This window comes from Drosophila kikkawai, chromosome X, assembly GCF_030179895.1.
Source record: "Drosophila kikkawai strain 14028-0561.14 chromosome X, DkikHiC1v2, whole genome shotgun sequence".
In the NCBI taxonomy this organism is placed as follows: Eukaryota; Metazoa; Arthropoda; class Insecta; order Diptera; family Drosophilidae; genus Drosophila; species Drosophila kikkawai.
Genome location: NC_091733.1, coordinates 26534199 through 26552951, shown reverse-complemented (window position 1 = coordinate 26552951; position 18753 = coordinate 26534199). Strand labels below are relative to the sequence as shown.

General features: G+C 41.7%; 1 long non-coding RNA gene across 1 annotated transcript; it reads right to left on the bottom strand.

Annotated features, from left to right (window-relative positions):
- Positions 1-5591: 5591 nt before the first annotated feature.
- LOC138929185 (uncharacterized) lies at positions 5592-6618 on the bottom strand. The gene is made up of 3 exons (XR_011445632.1): positions 6154-6618; positions 5786-5873; positions 5592-5714 (listed from the first exon to the last, which is right to left on the bottom strand). It is a non-coding gene; the product is annotated as an uncharacterized lncRNA (long non-coding RNA).
- Positions 6619-18753: the final 12135 nt, after the last annotated feature.

Genomic DNA, 18753 nt, shown 5'->3' with positions numbered 1-18753 from the left:
TTTACGAGCTTGCCACCAACCAAGAAGGTTTCCACGGCAGGAAAGAGAATTTTTAAAATTCAATTTCAATTGCAGCCACATTTCCCGGCCATCCCAAGGGGCCAGTGAACGCGAATTGAGCGATTAACTGCCACTTTCCCCTGTTCCCAATCGAGTTTTCTCTTTACGTACAGGCCAAGACATTGTCGCTCTTGTGTCCAAAAATGTGTTGAACATTTGTTCCCAAGAAATGGTCAATACGATGTGTACTTGCAAATGGGGTTTCTTAACCCCACTAATGAGCTTGAAATCATGACTATAAATATTTTAAAGTGATTTCTGTGCGTAAAAACCCTTTTAGTTTATGGCTTAAAGCAGCGGTTACCCTATAAAAAGAGTTACTGCAATTGTTTTTATAGCCTAGTTCCTCAGATAGCTCTTTCTTTTCATTTATTTTGCAAGACCCCCCGAAGCCAGAACTTCGTTTAAGCCCCCTTCCTGGGCTGAGCTCGCATTTCACGCCTTCCGGTGACCTTGCTCTGTGAATTCATTCGGTGCTTTGATTAATAAGCATAAAACTCTTGATTTACTGTGCCTTTAATTGAATTCAATGCGAGATTCGTGGGGAGTTTGGCCGTAAAGTCCTATACTTGCTTCTTCTGCAGTAGCAAAACGAAAGACTTAAGCAACGAACTTGCACTGCCAGGGGCAGGAAAAACAGCTTGAGGTGCATTCGAAACTAGGAACGGTATACACTTGGCTGCTTATTTGGCGCCTTCAATTAAAGCCTGATGAAACTACAAAGCCGCAGGATGTCTGAGGCACCGAATTTATCACTCCAGCGAAATGGAAATGCAAATCGCAATCCCTAAACTCATGCGAAACGGAAGCCACAAATGGCAGCGTGAAATTAAGGGGTCTAAACATAAAATTAGCAGCTTGTTTTGGCCCCAAACCAGCGCGGGTTTATGGCATTTGAATAACTCAAATTGCCATTGCCTCTGACCTAATGATAGTGCTGCTGCCACAAAAAAAATATATATAAAATACAGGACAACCCAAGGCTTAAACCAATATTTGTTTTGGTCTGCGGGCCGGCGCGCGAATCAAGGGAAATTTCTATAATTTGCATGGAGCCTGCATGGATTTGGCTTTATTTTTTGGCTATGTAAATCATGCGGCGCTCAACCGCAAATTAGCCACACGTATGGCCCGGTGTGCCGCTCCGTCCCATTCCAGCCACATCTCGTTTCTCGTTAAGCCGACAGTCGACGCGACTGGACTACCTTAATGTTTCCCAATAAATTTCAGGCAGTCGGTAGTCGGTGGCAGGGAGCCACGTCCTCCATTCACGATTCTCCAGGTCCAGGTCCAGGTCCAGGTCCAGATCCCCGCCGTCTGGCGTGTTAATAGAGCAAGTGTTGTTTTGCTCACTTTTGGCGTTAAGTGTTTCGCACAGGAGAGGCATGCCCGTCTCCTCCGTCTCCTCCGTCCCACCGTCTGTCCGTAATCACTAAGTAAATAAATTCGAACCCTTCTGTTTGTTTTTCGAAAGTTTCGCCCTCCGCCCTCCGTCGAATGGATAATGCCACGCCCCCGAACAGAGGCATAAATCATCGCCCGGGTGGGGGCTATAGCTTTACTCTCCCTTGCCCGCATGAATAATTGCTGCTGGTTTTTTAGGATCACCGAGATCCTGGGCCACACTTGTAATTATGTGTGAACTTTTTGCTCTCGCAGGGCGTTGAAACGAGGGCATTTGCATGCCGAGATTTTAGCTGGGAAAACGAGTTTTCGACATATTCGTTTGGCCCGAAAGTATGCAGCGCCCTTGAAAGTATGCTTACTCAGAAGGCTGAGGAGGAGGTACCCTGGAGACCTCATTCTTCGGTTGCCTGGGGCCAGAAGAAGACGACCTACAATGGCCAGAATGTGAAGGAAGACACTTAATGTAATTGTACTGTGATGTTATTGTTATTATTATAATATTGTGAAAATGCTAACCGATAAGGTTAGTCGGCGCGCCCGATTTAGGGCAGAATCAATAGATATAAAGGTCACAAAGGGGTAAATAGCACTCCGTATGCCTTATTAAATAAAGTACAAAAAAAATTTTTTTATAATTTTTTAAACAAAAATTGGCAGGAAACTAATTTTTCAAAATCTTATAGCTCAACCAAAAATGCATGAAATTAAATTTGGAAATTTGTTTTAAGTTAGTTTTTATTAGCTTAACAAAACTGCGTACTTAATTTAATTTAAATACCTACCAATAATTTTATATAATTTTAGGATCGGCAAAGATGAAGCTGGAGGAGCGAGCAGCTGGCAGGTAAGACCTCAACCGGATGGCAGTAGAGGACGGTGATCGGATCGGATCTTGGCTCCGGGCTATGTGAAACCCTACAGCAGGCGTAAATAATTAAAATATTTATAAATACAATTTAAATATGCATATGTAATTTAAGGAACACACAAATATGAATCAATAAAAGAACGTGAAATCCATGTGAAAGGTTTGTTGAAGTCGGCATTTATTTGGGGGCCTTGGGATAGTTTTGGGGAAAAATCTAACTGTTTTGAAAGCAAAATCAAAATTATTTAAATTTGTTTCTATTTTTTTATTTTTTTTTTCGAATTTTTTATAATTTTTCTATAATTTTAAATTGTTTTCTAAACTATTAAGATTTTTCTGAATTTTTAAAGTTTTTTTCAGAATTTTTAAAAATTTTTTTAGATTTTTTTAGAATTTTTTTTAGAATTTTTAAAATTTTTTAAAATATTTTAACTGCCAAATTTGAATTTGAATTTAACTGCCAAATTTGAATTAAACGACGATCAGTTTCAGTGTGACCAGGTGCAGGTATAAAATAACAACTAAATTTGGATTCTAAAGGTTTGAGTCTCCGCTAACTTGCGCCGGCTTCTAAATGGTTTGAAACATGGACTTTTTATAACAGTTTATACCAGTTTTCAGTAGCTTGCTGCTGGTTTCTGTTCGCCTGTTACCTCAGTTTGGGAAACGGCCAAATTGGATGGAAATTTTTGCTCACTTGCATCAGTGATGCTCATCTGCATCAGTGATGCTCATCTAGCTATATTGCAATATTGGACGGCTATAAAATCGGGCTTAATGGCAGTGATGCTTATCTGGCTATATTGCAATATTGGGAGGCTATAAAATCAGACTTTGCATCAGTGATGCTCATGTAGCTATTTTGCAATATTGGGAGGTAATATATCAGGGTTAATGGCAGTGATGCTTATCTAGCTATATTTCTTTATTGGGACAAAATAGATAGATGAGCATCACTGATGCAAAGTCAGTTTCAGTGTGCCCAGGTGCATTTAAGCAACATTTTAGCAAAAAAATGTACAATATGGTCACATCTGGTTTGAGTCTTCGCTTGCTCCAAGGTCAATGGTTCGAAACTTGGACTTTTTATAACAGTTTATACCAGTTTTCAGTTGCTTGCTGCTGGTTTCTGTTCGCCTGTTACCCCAATTTGCGAAACGGACAATTTGTATGGAAAATTTCAGAAATTTGGATGGACTGTTTTAGGGATGTTGTTGTAAAGGGGCTGTTGTTGCAATCAAGTGGTTGTTGCCGGCAGAAAAAAGGTAAAAATGCATAAAACCAAATATAACAGTTTATACCAATTATTATTTCTGACCAAAAGTTTTTATAACAGTTTATACCAGTTTTCAGTTGCTTGCTGCTGGCTTCTGTTCGCCTGTTACCCCAGCTTGGGAAACGGAATGGAAGTTCCAAACTTTTACAGTTTGACAAGCACTGGTCAGAAACTGTCCAGTGGCTCTAAAACTGTAAAAATCGAATCTCACTTGGTCCAGTGCTTGTCAAACTGTAATCTGAACTTCCGCCTATAAGATGCCACATTTTTAAAAGAAATCCCCAAAAGTATGCTTTAATTTTTTAATGTTCCTATTTTCACTGCAGTTTGGTATATAGCAATATTGGGAGAAAAATTCATCTTACGTTCCATCCGTGATGCCCACCCAGCTATACAATAAATAAATAAATAAATAAATTTATATATAAATTTATTCAATTTTCATAAATAAAATTGTACAAAAATCGTTAAAAAATAGTAATATTATTGCATATGAATAATTTATAATTTACAGTAGGGCTGGCAAGGATCCCTCGGTGAAGCCACTGCTGGCACTGCTGGAGCCCTGCACCCGCCGCTCCTGCTCCACCGCCGCTGCCCTGCTCCTGCTCCTGCAGCAGCCCTGCTCCGCCGCCGCTGCCCTGCTCCTGCTCCTGCAGCAGCCCTGCTCCGTCGCCGCCGCCGCTGCCCTGCTCCTGCAGCAGCTCTGCTCCGCCGCCGCCGCCGCCGCCGCTGCCCTGCTCCTGCTCCTGCACCAACCCGCCTCCGCCGCCGCCGCTGCCCTGCTCCTGCTCCTGCAGCAGCCCTGCTCCGCCGCCGCCGCCGCTGCCCTGCTCCTGCTCCTGCAGCCCTGCTTCTGCAGCAGCCCGCCTCCGCCGCCGCCGCTGCCCTGCTCCTGCTCCTGCAGCAGCCCTGCTCCGCCGCCGCCGCCGCTGCCCTGCTCCTGCTCCTGCAGCCCTGCTTCTGCAGCAGCCCGCCTCCGCCGCCGCCGCTGCCCTGCACCTGCTCCTGCAGCAGCCCTGCGCCGCCGCCGCCGCCGCTGCCCTGCTCCTGCAGCAGCCCTGCTCCGCCGCCGCTGCCCTGCTCATGCTCCTGCAGCAGCCCTGCTCCGCCGCCGCCGCCGCTGCCCTGCTCCTGCTCCTGCAGCAGGCCTGCTCCGCCGCCGCTGCCCTGCTCCTGCTCCTGCAGCAGCCCTGCTCCTGCAGCTGCCCGCCTCCGCCGCCGCCGCTGCCCTGTTCCTGCTCCTGCACCAGCCCTGCGCCGCCGCCGCCGCTGCCCTGTTCCTGCTCCTGCAGCAGCCCTGCTCCGCCGCCGCCGCCGCCACCGCTGCCCTGCTCCTGCTCCTGCACCAGCCCGCCTCCGCCGCCGCCGCCGCTGCCCTGCTCCTGCTCTTGCAGCAGCCCTGCTGGCGAGGATCCCTCGGAGGAGCCACTGCTGGCAGCAGGCTGGAGCCGGCAGCTGGCGAGGATCCCTCGGAGGAGCCGCTGTTGGCAGCAGGATGGAGACGGCGGATGGCGAGGATCCCTCGGAGGAGCCGGCGGCTGGCAGCAGGCTGGAGCCGGCGGCTGGCGAGGATCCCTCGGAGGAGCCGGCGGCTGGCAGCAGGCTGGAGCCGGCGGCTGGCGAGGATCCCTCGGAGGAGCCGGCGGCTGGCGAGGATCCCTCGGAGGAGCCGGCGGCTGGCAGCAGGCTGGAGCCGGCGGCTGGCAGCAGGCTGGCGCCGGCGGCTGGCAGCAGGCTGGAGCCGGCGGCTGGCAGCAGGCTGGAGCCGGCGGCTGGCAGCAGGCTGGAGCCGGCGGCTGGCAGCAGGCTGGAGCCGGCGGCTGGCGAGGATCCCCCGGAGGAGCCGGCGGCTGGCAGCAGGCTGGAGCCGGCGGCTGGCGAGGATCCCTCGGAGGAGCCGGCGGCTGGCAGCAGGCTGGAGCCGGCGGCTGGCGAGGATCCCTCGGAGGAGCCGGCGGCTGGCAGCAGGCTGGAGCCGGCGGCTGGCAGCAGGCTGGAGCCGGCGGCTGGCGAGGATCCCTCGGAGGAGCCGGCGGCTGGCAGCAGGCTGGAGCCGGCGGCTGGCGAGGATCCCTCGGAGGAGCCACTGCTGGCAGTTTGCTGTAATTAAATTTAAAAAAAAGGTCAAACTTTTGAGGAAAAATTAAAATTTCGAAAATCTTTAACTTAACTGAAACAAAATCGAAAAAAATAAATCGTTCTCCGTCTCGCTATCGGCATCCGCTTCCAGTTCCTTAGAAGCCACTGCTGGCTGACTTGCTGCAATTAAATTTTGAAAAAAAGGTGGAGAAAAATTAAAATCAGCCCATAAAAGATGCATCCCCTTCAAGTACAGCAAAATTATTTGATGTGAATTTGCAGGAACATAAAGGGACTTTATGTACAAATCAAAAATTACAAAAAGATCTTGTCAAGAGCAGCCTAGACATCAGGGGAGAAGCAAGACCAGGATAAACTTTTTTCGATAATTTTTCTAGAACCGCTCACTGATACGGCAGCTTTATATGTATATAAGATAATTATTTTGGCTTGGACTTACCCGCAGTTACTCTTGCTCTTCATTCTTCGGTGATTTATTCCTTTAATTGCTGATATTCTTGGTGTTTTTTCACTGTCATCATCGGATAAGAATTTGCGCATTTCCAGCAAAACGGCATTTTTCCAGGGGTCTTCCAGATAGCTTGACACGAGGAGAGGCGCGGGCTCAGTTGATGGTGACATACGCGCGCGATAGTTAAACCGAACACGAGGGAGAGCGCGCACTGACTGAAGCGGCGGCGGCAGAGGCAGCTATATATCAGGTAGCCAGAGGGAGCTTGATCGAGAGAGAACTTGATTGACTAATACACACTAGCGGCGAGAGCGAAGCTGATAAGCTTAGCTCAGCTCTCAGTGTGTGCGCTCTCATACAAGCAGGGGTGTGGGTGTGTGTTCGCAAGCTGAGCTCGCTTATCAGCTCTGCTCTCGGCTCTGCTCTCAGCTCTGCTCTCAGCTCTGCTCTCAGCTCTGCCTCAGCTTTGCTCTCAGCTCTGCTCTTAGCCAAGCAGGTGTGTGTGGGTGTGTGTTCGCGAGCTGAGCTCGCTTATCAGCTCTGCTCTCAGCTCTGCTCGTAGCTTTGCCTCAGCTCAACCTCTCTCCCTTGTGCTCACCTGTGAGGGAGAGGTAGATCGAGTGGGAGGGAGAGGTAGACTTAGGGAGAGAGAGCATTCCAGGCCATGCATTTATGGATAATTCATCCAAAAATGCTCAAAATTCAATTCGGAAAGCTGTTTGAGTTGCTTTTTCCAAGCTTAACAAAACAAAAAATAGTACATGCACCGCGAAAGTATGCAATTAAAAATGTTCTGCCCTTAAAATGCTGCATCTTTTGGGCTGAATTGCCTTTCTACCCAAATAATGGTGCATCTTTTGGGCTGAATTAATTAGCAACAAGCGAAAGTGCCAATACAAAGCATACTTTTACGCTGAATTTATACTGGGAACAGTTCACCTTCGCGCTGATGCTTTACTATGTTCGTCAGTTACGATTTTCTGGAAATTAAAGAGCAAAGATTGTCTTGCCTGTAATCAGATTTTATAATACAAAATAATATTTTTTTAAGTGAAGGAGTCATTTCCGACCCCATAAACCGTATATATTCTTGATCAGCATTAAAATTCGAATCGTTTAAGCCATGTTTGGAGGAAATCTAATTTTGAGCCATTTTTGCGAAATTGATAAGGGGTTACATCATTAAAATTCTCAAAAACTGACCAAAATTAGAATTTTCTAACTAAGTATGCAGATTTGTTAACCTCATAAAAACTAACACAGAACAGTTTTTCGATTTAAAATTAATGCATTTTTGGCCGAGTTATGATATTTTTTATTATAAAAATCGTTGCACTCAAAGAATCAGCAACCTGTTCTATGCAATGAGTGAGAAATGTTGAATTTGAGTGAAAACAATGCTGTGCACTCATTTCGGCTCTCTAAATCCCCGAAGGCCGTAACTAGCGAGAAAAGAGCAGGAGAGCGGAGACCGTAGCTGACGTGCAGCTCTGAAAATCCATTGAGTCAAAGAGTTATAGTAACCCCTGCTCTCCCGCTTTCATTATTGGTCCGTCTCTCCATTTCGAACAACTTTCGAACAACTTTCGAACAACTTTCGAACAACTTTCGAACACAGAGCGGTAGAGCTGAGATGAGCTGATCTGTGGTGAAGAGTGAAAACAACGAGTGGAAGTATTAACATTGAGTGAAAGTATTGATTTGCACCAATGTAAATCCACCTCCTGCTGATTCTGTTCGCCTGGTACTTGACTCCCAGAAATGTATGAATTTGTACTGAAAATGTCCAAATTGAAACCTTGTTGTTGCTACAACAATAAAAACAATATTTTTACAATAAATGCATTTAACAACAACAACAGTTGTTCTTTTTCATTGGGTCTTTGAGTTATTTTAATCGTTGCTCTCAAAGAATCAGCAAGCTCATCTGTGCAATGAGTGTGAAATGTTGAATTTGAGTGAAAACAATGCTGTGCACTCATTTCGGCTCTCTAAATCCCCGAAGGCCGTAACTAGCGAGAAAAGAGCAGGAGAGCGGAGACCGTAGCTGACGTGCAGCTCTGAAAATCCATTGAGTCAAAGAGTTATGGTAACCGCTGCTCTCCCGCTCTCATAAGTGGTCCGTCTCTCCGTTTCGAACAACTTTCGAACAACTTTCGAACACAGAGCGGTAGAGCTGAGATGAGCCGATCAGTGGCGAAAAGTGAAAACAACGAGTGGAAGTATTAACATTGAGTGAAAATATTGATTTGCACCAATGTCAATACACCTCCTGCTGATTCTGTTCGCCTGTTACTTGACTCCCAGAAATGAATGAATTTGTACTGAAAATGTCCAAATTGAATCCGTTTCATTGCTACAACAATAAAAACAATATTTTTACAATAAATACATTTTACAACAACAACAGTTGTTCTTTTTCATTGGGTCTTTGAGTTATTTTAATCGTTGGTCTCAAAGAATCAGCGAGCTGATCTGTGCAATGAGTGAGAAATGTTGAATTTGAGTGAAAACAATGCTGTGCACTCATTTCGGCTCTCTAAATCCCAGAAGACCGTAACTGGCGAGCAAAGAGCAGGAGAGCGGTAACTGTAGGTCACTAGCAGCTCTTAAAATCCATTGAGTCAAAGAGTTATGGTAACCGCTGCTCTTCCGCTTTCAATAATGGTCCGTCTCTCCGTTTCGAACAACTTTCGAACATTTTTCGAACACAGAGCGGTAGAGCTTAGATGAGCCGATCTGTGGCGAAGAGTGAAAACAATGAGTGGAAGTATTAACATTGAGTGAAAATATTAATTTGCACCAATGTAAATCCACCACCTGCTGATTCTGTTCGCCTGGTACTTGACTCCCAGAAATGTATGAATTTGTACTGAAAATGTCCAAATTGAAGCCTTGTTGTTGCTACAACAATAAAAACAATATTTTTACAATAAATGCATTTAACAACAACAACAGTTGTTTTTTTTCATTGGGTCTTTGAGTTATTTTAGTCGTTGCTCTCAAAGAATCAGCGAGCTGATCTGTGCAATGAGTGAGAAATGTTGAATTTGAGTGAAGACAATGCTGTGCACTCATTTCGGCTCTCTAAATCCCCGAAGGCCGTAACTGGCGAGCAAAGAGCAGGAGAGCGGTAACTGTAGGTCACTAGCAGCTCTTAAAATCCATTGAGTCAAAGAGTTATGGTAACCGCTGCTCTCCCGCTCTCATAAGTGGTCCGTCTCTCCGTTTCGAACAACTTTCGAACAACTTTCGAACACAGAGCGGTAGAGCTGAGATGAGCCGATCAGTGGCGAAAAGTGAAAACAACGAGTGGAAGTATTAACATTGAGTGAAAATATTGATTTGCACCAATGTCAATACACCTCCTGCTGATTCTGTTCGCCTGTTACTTGACTCCCAGAAATGAATGAATTTGTACTGAAAATGTCCAAATTGAATCCGTTTCATTGCTACAACAATAAAAACAATATTTTTACAATAAATACATTTTACAACAACAACAGTTGTTCTTTTTCATTGGGTCTTTGAGTTATTTTAATCGTTGGTCTCAAAGAATCAGCGAGCTGATCTGTGCAATGAGTGAGAAATGTTGAATTTGAGTGAAAACAATGCTGTGCACTCATTTCGGCTCTCTAAATCCCAGAAGACCGTAACTGGCGAGCAAAGAGCAGGAGAGCGGTAACTGTAGGTCACTAGCAGCTCTTAAAATCCATTGAGTCAAAGAGTTATGGTAACCGCTGCTCTTCCGCTTTCAATAATGGTCCGTCTCTCCGTTTCGAACAACTTTCGAACATTTTTCGAACACAGAGCGGTAGAGCTTAGATGAGCCGATCTGTGGCGAAGAGTGAAAACAATGAGTGGAAGTATTAACATTGAGTGAAAATATTAATTTGCACCAATGTAAATCCACCACCTGCTGATTCTGTTCGCCTGGTACTTGACTCCCAGAAATGTATGAATTTGTACTGAATCTGGCCAAATTAAAGGCTTGTTTTTGCTACAACAATAAAAACAATATTTTTACAATAAATACATTTAACAACAACAACAGTTGTTCTTTTTCATTGGGTCTTTGAGTTATTTTAATCGTTGGTCTCAAAGAATCAGCGAGCTGATCTGTGCAATGAGTGAGAAATGTTGAATTTGAGTGAAGACAATGCTGTGCACTCATTTCGGCTCTCTAAATCCCCGAAGGCCGTAACTGGCGAGCAAAGAGCAGGAGAGCGGTAACTGTAGGTCACTAGCAGCTCTTAAAATCCATTGAGTCAAAGAGTTATGGTAACCGCTGCTCTCCCGCTCTCATAAGTGGTCCGTCTCTCCGTTTCGAACAACTTTCGAACAACTTTCGAACACAGAGCGGTAGAGCTCAGATGAGCCGATCAGTGGCGAAGAGTGAAAACAACGAGTGGAAGTATTAACATTGAGTGAAAATATTGATTTGCACCAATGTAAATCCACCTCCTGCTGATTCTGTTCGCCTGGTACTTGACTCCCAGAAATGTATGAATTTGTACTGAAAATGTCCAAATTGAAGCCATGTTGTTGCTACAACAATAAAAACAATATTTTTACAATAAATGCATTTAACAACAACAACAGTTGTTTTTTTTCATTGGGTCTTTAAGTTGTTTTAATCGTTGCTCTCAAAGAATCAGCAAGCTCATCTGTGCAATGAGTGAGAAATGTTGAATTTGAGTAAAAACAATGCTGTGCACTCATTTCGGCTCTCTAAATCCCCGAACTTTCGAACAACTTTCGAACACAGAGCGGTAGAGCTGAGATGAGCTGATCTGCGGCGAAGAGTGAAAACACCGAGTGGAAGTATTAACATTGAGTGAAAATATTGATTTGCACCAATGTAAATCCACCTCCTGCTGATTCTGTTCGCCTGGTACTGGACTCCCAGAAATGTATGAATTTGTACTGAAAATGTCCAAATTGAAACCTTGTTGTTGCTACAACAATAAAAACAATATTTTTACAATAAACAACAGTTGTTCTTTTTCATTGGGTCTTTGAGTTATTTTAATCGTTGCTCTCAAAGAATCAGCAAGCTCATCTGTGCAATGAGTGTGAAATGTTGAATTTGAGTGAAAACAATGCTGTGCACTCATTTCGGCTCTCTAAATCCCCGAAGGCCGTAACTAGCGAGAAAAGAGCAGGAGAGCGGAGACCGTAGCTGACGTGCAGCTCTGAAAATCCATTGAGTCAAAGAGTTATGGTAACCGCTGCTCTCCCGCTCTCATAAGTGGTCCGTCTCTCCGTTTCGAACAACTTTCGAACAACTTTCGAACACAGAGCGGTAGAGCTCAGATGAGCCGATCAGTGGCGAAGAGTGAAAACAACGAGTGGAAGTATTAACATTGAGTGAAAATATTGATTTGCACCAATGTAAATCCACCTCCTGCTGATTCTGTTCGCCTGTTACTTGACTCCCAGAAATGTATGAATTTTTACAATTAGGGGCAAATTGCAGGCAATTTTTTAGAAAATTTGATGGCTTAGGTATTGTTGCTGTAGATATGTTGTTGTAAAGGGCAGAAACTTTTAAATTTGAATTCAAATTGGACGGTTACTTTAAAAAACTTAAAATGAACATAAATAAGATATGCAGATTTATCAACCCTAAAAAAAATGAACAAAAAAACGCTTTCCGAATTGAATTTAATTAATTTAATTCCGTTTTGTAGTTAATTTAGATTTAAAAAAATGAACCATAAACCATATATATTATATCAAGCATGATTACATCAAGTATTTTATAAACAGGAAGTCTTTATTTTCCTTTCGGGAGAAAAGTGTGTAATGTCACAGCTGTATTATTGCCAAAAATTGCTAAAGTGTCGTCTCAACGATACGCAGAGACAATGGTTGTTGATGATGCGTAACCATATCATGGTTGTCTTATAAAGTGCTGTCTCTTCCTTTTTTTTTTATTTTTTTTTTTGGGACTCTGACAAAAGCGCAATGTGCTGCTGCTCAGCAGGTGATCCGTCCCACGCCGCCTGCCTTTTTTATGCCATTTACAAGGCTTCAATTTTGACATTTTCAGTACAAATTCATACATTTCTGGGAGTCAAGTACCAGCGAACAGAATCAGCAGGAGGTGGATTAACATTGGTGCAAATCAATATTTTCACTCAATGTTAATACTTTCACTCTCCGCCACTCTGTGTTCGAAAGTTGTTCGAAACGGAGAGACGGACCATTTATGAAAGCGGGAGAGCAGCGGTTACCATAACTCTTTGACTCAATGGATTTTCAGAGCTGCAAGTGACCTACGGTCTCCGCTCTCCTGCTCTTTTCTCGCCAGTTACGGCCTTCGGGGATTTAGAGAGTCGAAATGAGTGCACAGCATTGTTTTTACTCAAATTCAACATTTCTCACTCATTGCACAGATGAGCTCGCTGATTCTTTGAGAGCAACGACTAAAATAACTCAAAGACCCAATGAAAAAGAACAACTGTTGTTGTTGTTAATGGCATTTATTGTAAATATATTGTTTTTATTGTTGTAGAAACAACAAGGCTTCAATTTTGACATTTTCAGTACAAATTCATACATTTCTGGGAGTTAAGTACCAGGCGAACAGAATCAGCAGGAGGTGGATTTACATTGGTGCAAATCAATATTTTCACTCAATGTTAATACTTCCACTCGTTGTTTTCACTCTTCGCCACAGATCAGCTCATCTCAGCTCTACCGCTCTGTGTTCGAAAGTTGTTCGAAAGTTGTTCGAAAGTTGTTCGAAAGTTGTTCGAAAGTTGTTCGAAACGGAGAGACGGACCACTTATGAGAGCGGGAGAGCAGCGGTTACCATAACTCTTTGACTCAATAGATTTTCAGAGCTGCAAGTCAGCTACGGTCTCCGCTCTCCTGCTCTTTTCTCGCTAGTTACGGCCTTCGGGGATTTAGAGAGACGACATGAGTGCACAGCATTGTTTTCACTCAAATTCAACATTTCTCACTCATTGCATAGAACAGGTTGCTGATTCTTTGTGAGCAACGAATAAAATAACTCAAAGACCCTATGAAAAAGAACAACTGCTGTTGTTGTTAAATGCATTTATTGTAAAAATATTGTTTTTATTGTTGTAGCAACAACAAGGTTCCAATTTGGACATTTTCAGTACAAATTCATACATTTCTGGGAGTCAAGTACCAGGCGAACAGAATCAGCAGGAGGTGGATTTACATTGGTGCAAATCAATATTTTCACTCAATGTTAATACTTCCACTCGTTGTTTTCACTCTTCGCCACAGATCAGCTCATCTCAGCTCTACCGCTCTGTGTTCGAAAGTTGTTCGAAACGGAGAGACGGACCACTTATGAGAGCGGGAGAGCAGCGGTTACCATAACTCTTTGACTCAATGGATTTTCAGAGCTGCACGTCAGCTACGGTCTCCGCTCTCCTGCTCTTTTCTCGCTAGTTACGGCCTTCGGGGATTTAGAGAGCCGAAATGAGTGCACAGCATTGTTTTCACTCAAATTCAACATTTCACACTCATTGCACAGATGAGCTTGCTGATTCTTTGAGAGCAACGATTAAAATAACTCAAAGACCCAATGAAAAAGAACAACTGTTGTTGTTGTTAAATGCATTTATTGTACAAATATTGTTTTTATTGTTGTAGCAACAAGGTTTCAATTTGGACATTTTCAGTACAAATTCATACATTTCTGGGAGTCAAGTACCAGGCGAACAGAATCAGCAGGAGGTGGATTTACATTGGTGCAAATCAATATTTTCACTCAATGTTAATACTTCCACTCGTTGTTTTCACTCTTCGCCACTGATCGGCTCATCTGAGCTCTACCGCTCTGTGTTCGAAAGTTGTTCGAAAGTTGTTCGAAACGGAGAGACGGACCACTTATGAGAGCGGGTGAGCAGCGGTTACCATAACTCTTTGACTCAATGGATTTTCAGAGCTGCACGTCAGCTACGGTCTCCGCTCTCCTGCTCTTTTCTCGCTAGTTACGGCCTTCGGGGATTTAGAGAGCCGAAATGAGTGCACAGCATTGTTTTCACTCAAATTCAACATTTCACACTCATTGCACAGATGAGCTTCCTGATTCTTTGAGAGCAACGATTAAAATAACTCAAAGACCCAATGAAAAAGAACAACTGTTGTTGTTGTTAAATGCATTTATTGTACAAATATTGTTTTTATTGTTGTAGCAACAACAAGGTTTCAATTTGGACATTTTCAGTACAAATTCATACATTTCTGGGAGTCAAGTACCAGGCGAACAGAATCAGCAGAAGGTGGATTTACGTTAGTGCAAACGAATTTTTCACTCAAACTACGATATTTCCCTGGGCTGCACAGCTCAGATACGGTATTCGCAAGTAATGGGTTGCACTCATCTTTACTCTTTCATTTGCGTAAGACCGTAACTGGCGAACACAGAGCAGAAGAGCGAAGGAGAAGAGAAGAGAATACATAACGTGCTCTTAACTTTGCTGCTTAATTCCCCGAAAATCGTAACTAACGAACAAAGAGAAGGAGAGCGAACATGAGCTGATACGAAGCTCTGAGAGATATCGTTAATTGAGTAAAAATAATATCGTATTTTGAGTGAAAATAATATCGTAATTTGAGTGAAAATATTCGTTTGCACTAACGCAAATCCACCTTCTGCTGATTCTGTTCGCCTGGTACTTGGCTCCCAGCAGTTAATGAATTTGTACTGAAAATGTCCAAATGGAAACCTTGTTGTTGCTACAACAATAACTGCATTCTCAGTTTTGCTAAAATACTTACCTATAAAAATGTGAACCACACAAGTCCTAGTATCCTTATACCCCTGCACGGTATTTTATTTCCAGTCTGAAGCTCATTACGCATTGAAGGAGTCATTTCCGACCCCATAAACCATATATATTCTTGATCAGCATTAAAATTCGAATCGTTTAAGCCATGTTTGGAGGAAATCAAATTTTGAGCCATTTTTGCGAAATTTGATAAGGGGTTACATCATTAAAATTCTCAAAAACTGACCAAAATTAGAATTTTTTAACTAATTAAATTAAGAGGTGGCGTATTCTCCGTAGCACAGCAGGCTGGTGCCGGTGGTTGGCGAGGATCCCTCGGAGAAGCCGTTGCTTAAATTCCTACCTATAATTAAAAAAAAAAAATTAGCAAAAAATAGTACGTGCACCGCGAAAGTATGCAATTAAAAATGTTTTGCCCTTAAAATGCTGCATCTTTTGGGCTGAATTGCCTTTCTACCCAAATAATGGTGCATCTTTTGGGCTGAATTAATTAGCAACAAGCGAAAGAGCCAATACAAAGCATACTTTTACGCTGAAATTATAATGGGAACAGTTCACCTTCGCGCTGATGCTTTACTATGTTCGTCAGTTACGATTTTCTGGAAATTAAAGAGCAAAGATTGTCTTGCCTATAACCAGATTTTATAATACAAAATAATATTTTTTCTGGGTGAAGGAATCATTTCCGACCCCATAAACCATATATATTCTTGATCAGCATTAAAAGACGAATCGTTTAAGCCGTGTTTGGAGGAAAACTAATTTTGAGCCATTTTTAGAAAATTTGATAAGGGGTTACATCATTAAAATTCTCAATTTTTGACCTAAAATTTTTTTTTAAACTAAGTTTGCAGATTTATTAACCTCATAAAAACTAACACAGAACAGTTTTCCGATTTAAAATTAATGCATTTTTGGCCGAGTTATAATATTTTTTAATTTACAAAATCAGATTTTATCAGGCCTGCTCCGGTAATCGTAAAATTTTTTCGATTTCGTTTTGGGCGAAAACGAACCGTTTTCGTTTTAGCTGCTCCGGTTTTCGGCAAATTTCTGCTATCGGAATGTTTCGTTTTCTCATCGTTTCTCACTGCTCAAGCAGCTAACTTGTGTTGTTGGTAATAAGCAAATACCATAAAGTACTGCCTATTATATTTACAATTGCCCTATTTCTAAGCCAGAAAAAGGCAAAAAATGGTCGAGTTAAGCAAATCTATGCACCTAAGATGCTGCCACACTTTTCACAGTTTTAATTCCGGTGGTCTCAAATAATTATTTGGTTAATTTGGACCATTTAAGTAATCACATTAAATAGCATTATTTATAAACAACCATTTTGGCGGTTCTTTAAAGTTATTAATGTATTCATTTATATTTTATAAGTATTTTTAACTGGATGTTTCGTTCCACCAACAATATGGCAACCTTGGCGATACCTTTTTGCGGTGAACTTATCGGCCTATCGCCAAAACGAGAAAACTGGTTGAACACGGCAAAAATTTTGTTGTCAAATCTGAGGAGGGGTCAGAAATAAATTTTTTATAAAATAACTACCTGCCAGAATGATCTTGTGGTGTTGTGGAATAAACATCAATAGACCACTGAGTAAACAATTTTTTTCCTTTTGTAAATAAGATCTGATTTAATATAAAAAAAGCCATTTACTTTTCATTCCGGCCAGAAAAAGGTGCCCGTTTTCAAATCGAAAAAATCTTTCGATTTCGATTACCGGAGCACCAATTTCTCGTTTTCAAAAACGAAAACGAAAAATTCTTGCCGTTTTCGATTACCGGAGCAGGCCTGTATAATACAAAATAATAATTTTCTAAGTGAAGGAATAATTTCCGACCCTATAAAGTGTATATATTCTTGATCAGCATTCAAATGCGAATCGTTTAAGCCATGTCCGGAGGAAAACAAATTTTTAGCCATTTTCAAGAAATTTGATAAGGGGTTACATCATTAAAATTCTCAGATTTTGGCCAAATTTTGAATTTTTTTAACTAATTAAATTAAGTATGCAGATCTATTAACTGTAGAAAAACTTGCACAGAACAGTTTTCCGATTCTAAATTAATAATAATAATTCTAAATAGTAATAATTTTGCTTATTTAAAAATTATAGTTTACAGTAAGGCCGCCACAGCCCTGCTCCGCCGCCGCCGCCGCGGTCGTTGATGCTCACCCGCCGTCTGGAGGTGGCGTATTCTCCGTAGCGCAGCAGGCTGGTGCCGGCGGCTGGCGAGGATCCCTCGGAGAAGCCGTTGCTTAAATTCCTACCAATAATTAAAAAAAAAAAAAAATTAACAAAAAATAGTACGTGCACCGCGAAAGTATGCAATTAAAAATGTTCTGCCCATAAAATGCTGCATCTTTTGGGCTGAATTGCCTTTCTACCCAAATAATGGTGCATATTTTGGGCTGAATTAATTAGCAACAAGCGAAAGTGCCAATACAAAGCATACTTTTACGCTGAATTTAAACTGGGAACAGTACGTGCACCGCGAAAGTATGCAATTCAAAATGTTCTGTCCTTAAAATGCTGCATCTTTTGGGCTGAATTGCCTTTCTACCCAAATAATGGTGCATCTTTTGGGCTGAATTAATTAGCAACAAGCGAAAGTGCCAATACAAAGCATACTTTTACTCTGAATTTATACTGGGAACAGTTCACCTTCGCGCTGATGCTTTACTATGTTCGTCAGTTACGATTTTCTGGAAATTAAAGAGCAAAGATTGTCTTGCCTATAACCAGATTTTATAATACAAAATAAAATATTTTTTCAAGTGAAGGAATCATTTCCGACCCCATAAATCATATATATTCTTGATCAGCATTCGAATCATTCAGTATGCGAATCGATTAGGCCATGTCCGGAGGAAAACAAATTTTTAGCCATTTTCAAGAAATTTGATAAGGGGTTACATCATTAAAATTCTCAGATTTTGGCCAAATTTTGAACTAAATAACTAATTAAATTAAGTATGCAGATTTATAAAACTAAGAAAAACTAGCACAAAACAGTTTTCCAAACTGAAATTAATGAATTTTTGACAGAATTATGATATTTTTCCTCCTATAGAAAATGTTGTTGGACTAAAAACGAATAAAATTCAATTTGGAATCTATCTAGTTCTTTTAATTTGAATGCTGGGGATTTTGTTTAAACTGTAACTATAAAACGATTAAAACACAAATTGTAAGCACAAAAAAATGTCTCCGCCTTTGCTTTTATTTCCGGTACTTGTCTCGTCGCTTTTTATCAATTACAGTTATAATTATTCTTTTTGTTTATATATGTATATAGCATATGTATGCATATGTATTGCCGCATGGAAGTATTTTTATAATTTTTGTTTTAGATCAATCACGCTTACTGTACTTGCCTAGGAACCCAACAAAGAGATTTTAAGGGTTTTGAAATGTTTATAAAGGATTAGAACTTTTTAAAAATATTTGGAAATATTTAGAAATGTGTAATATATGTATAAACGTTTCGGAAAGGGTCAAGACTAGAGATTTAGAGCCAGGAACCGGAAGTTGGGGCTGGAATACTAGATCAAGCATAATGCTAGCTACTCACTAACCCGTATTTCTACGTAACTTGTATCTTTCGAGGTCTCTTGTATTTTGGCATTTCAATGATACGCGTTTCTGTCTGGATCTCGTGTGTTTATCGTGGACCTAAAATATGACTGAAAAGAGTTTAGTTGACCTGGGCAAGCCAGAGATCGGATTTACTTACATATTTGTATATACATATAGTTAGCTGTGTGCTTAGACAACCATTTACACATACAAAAAGAG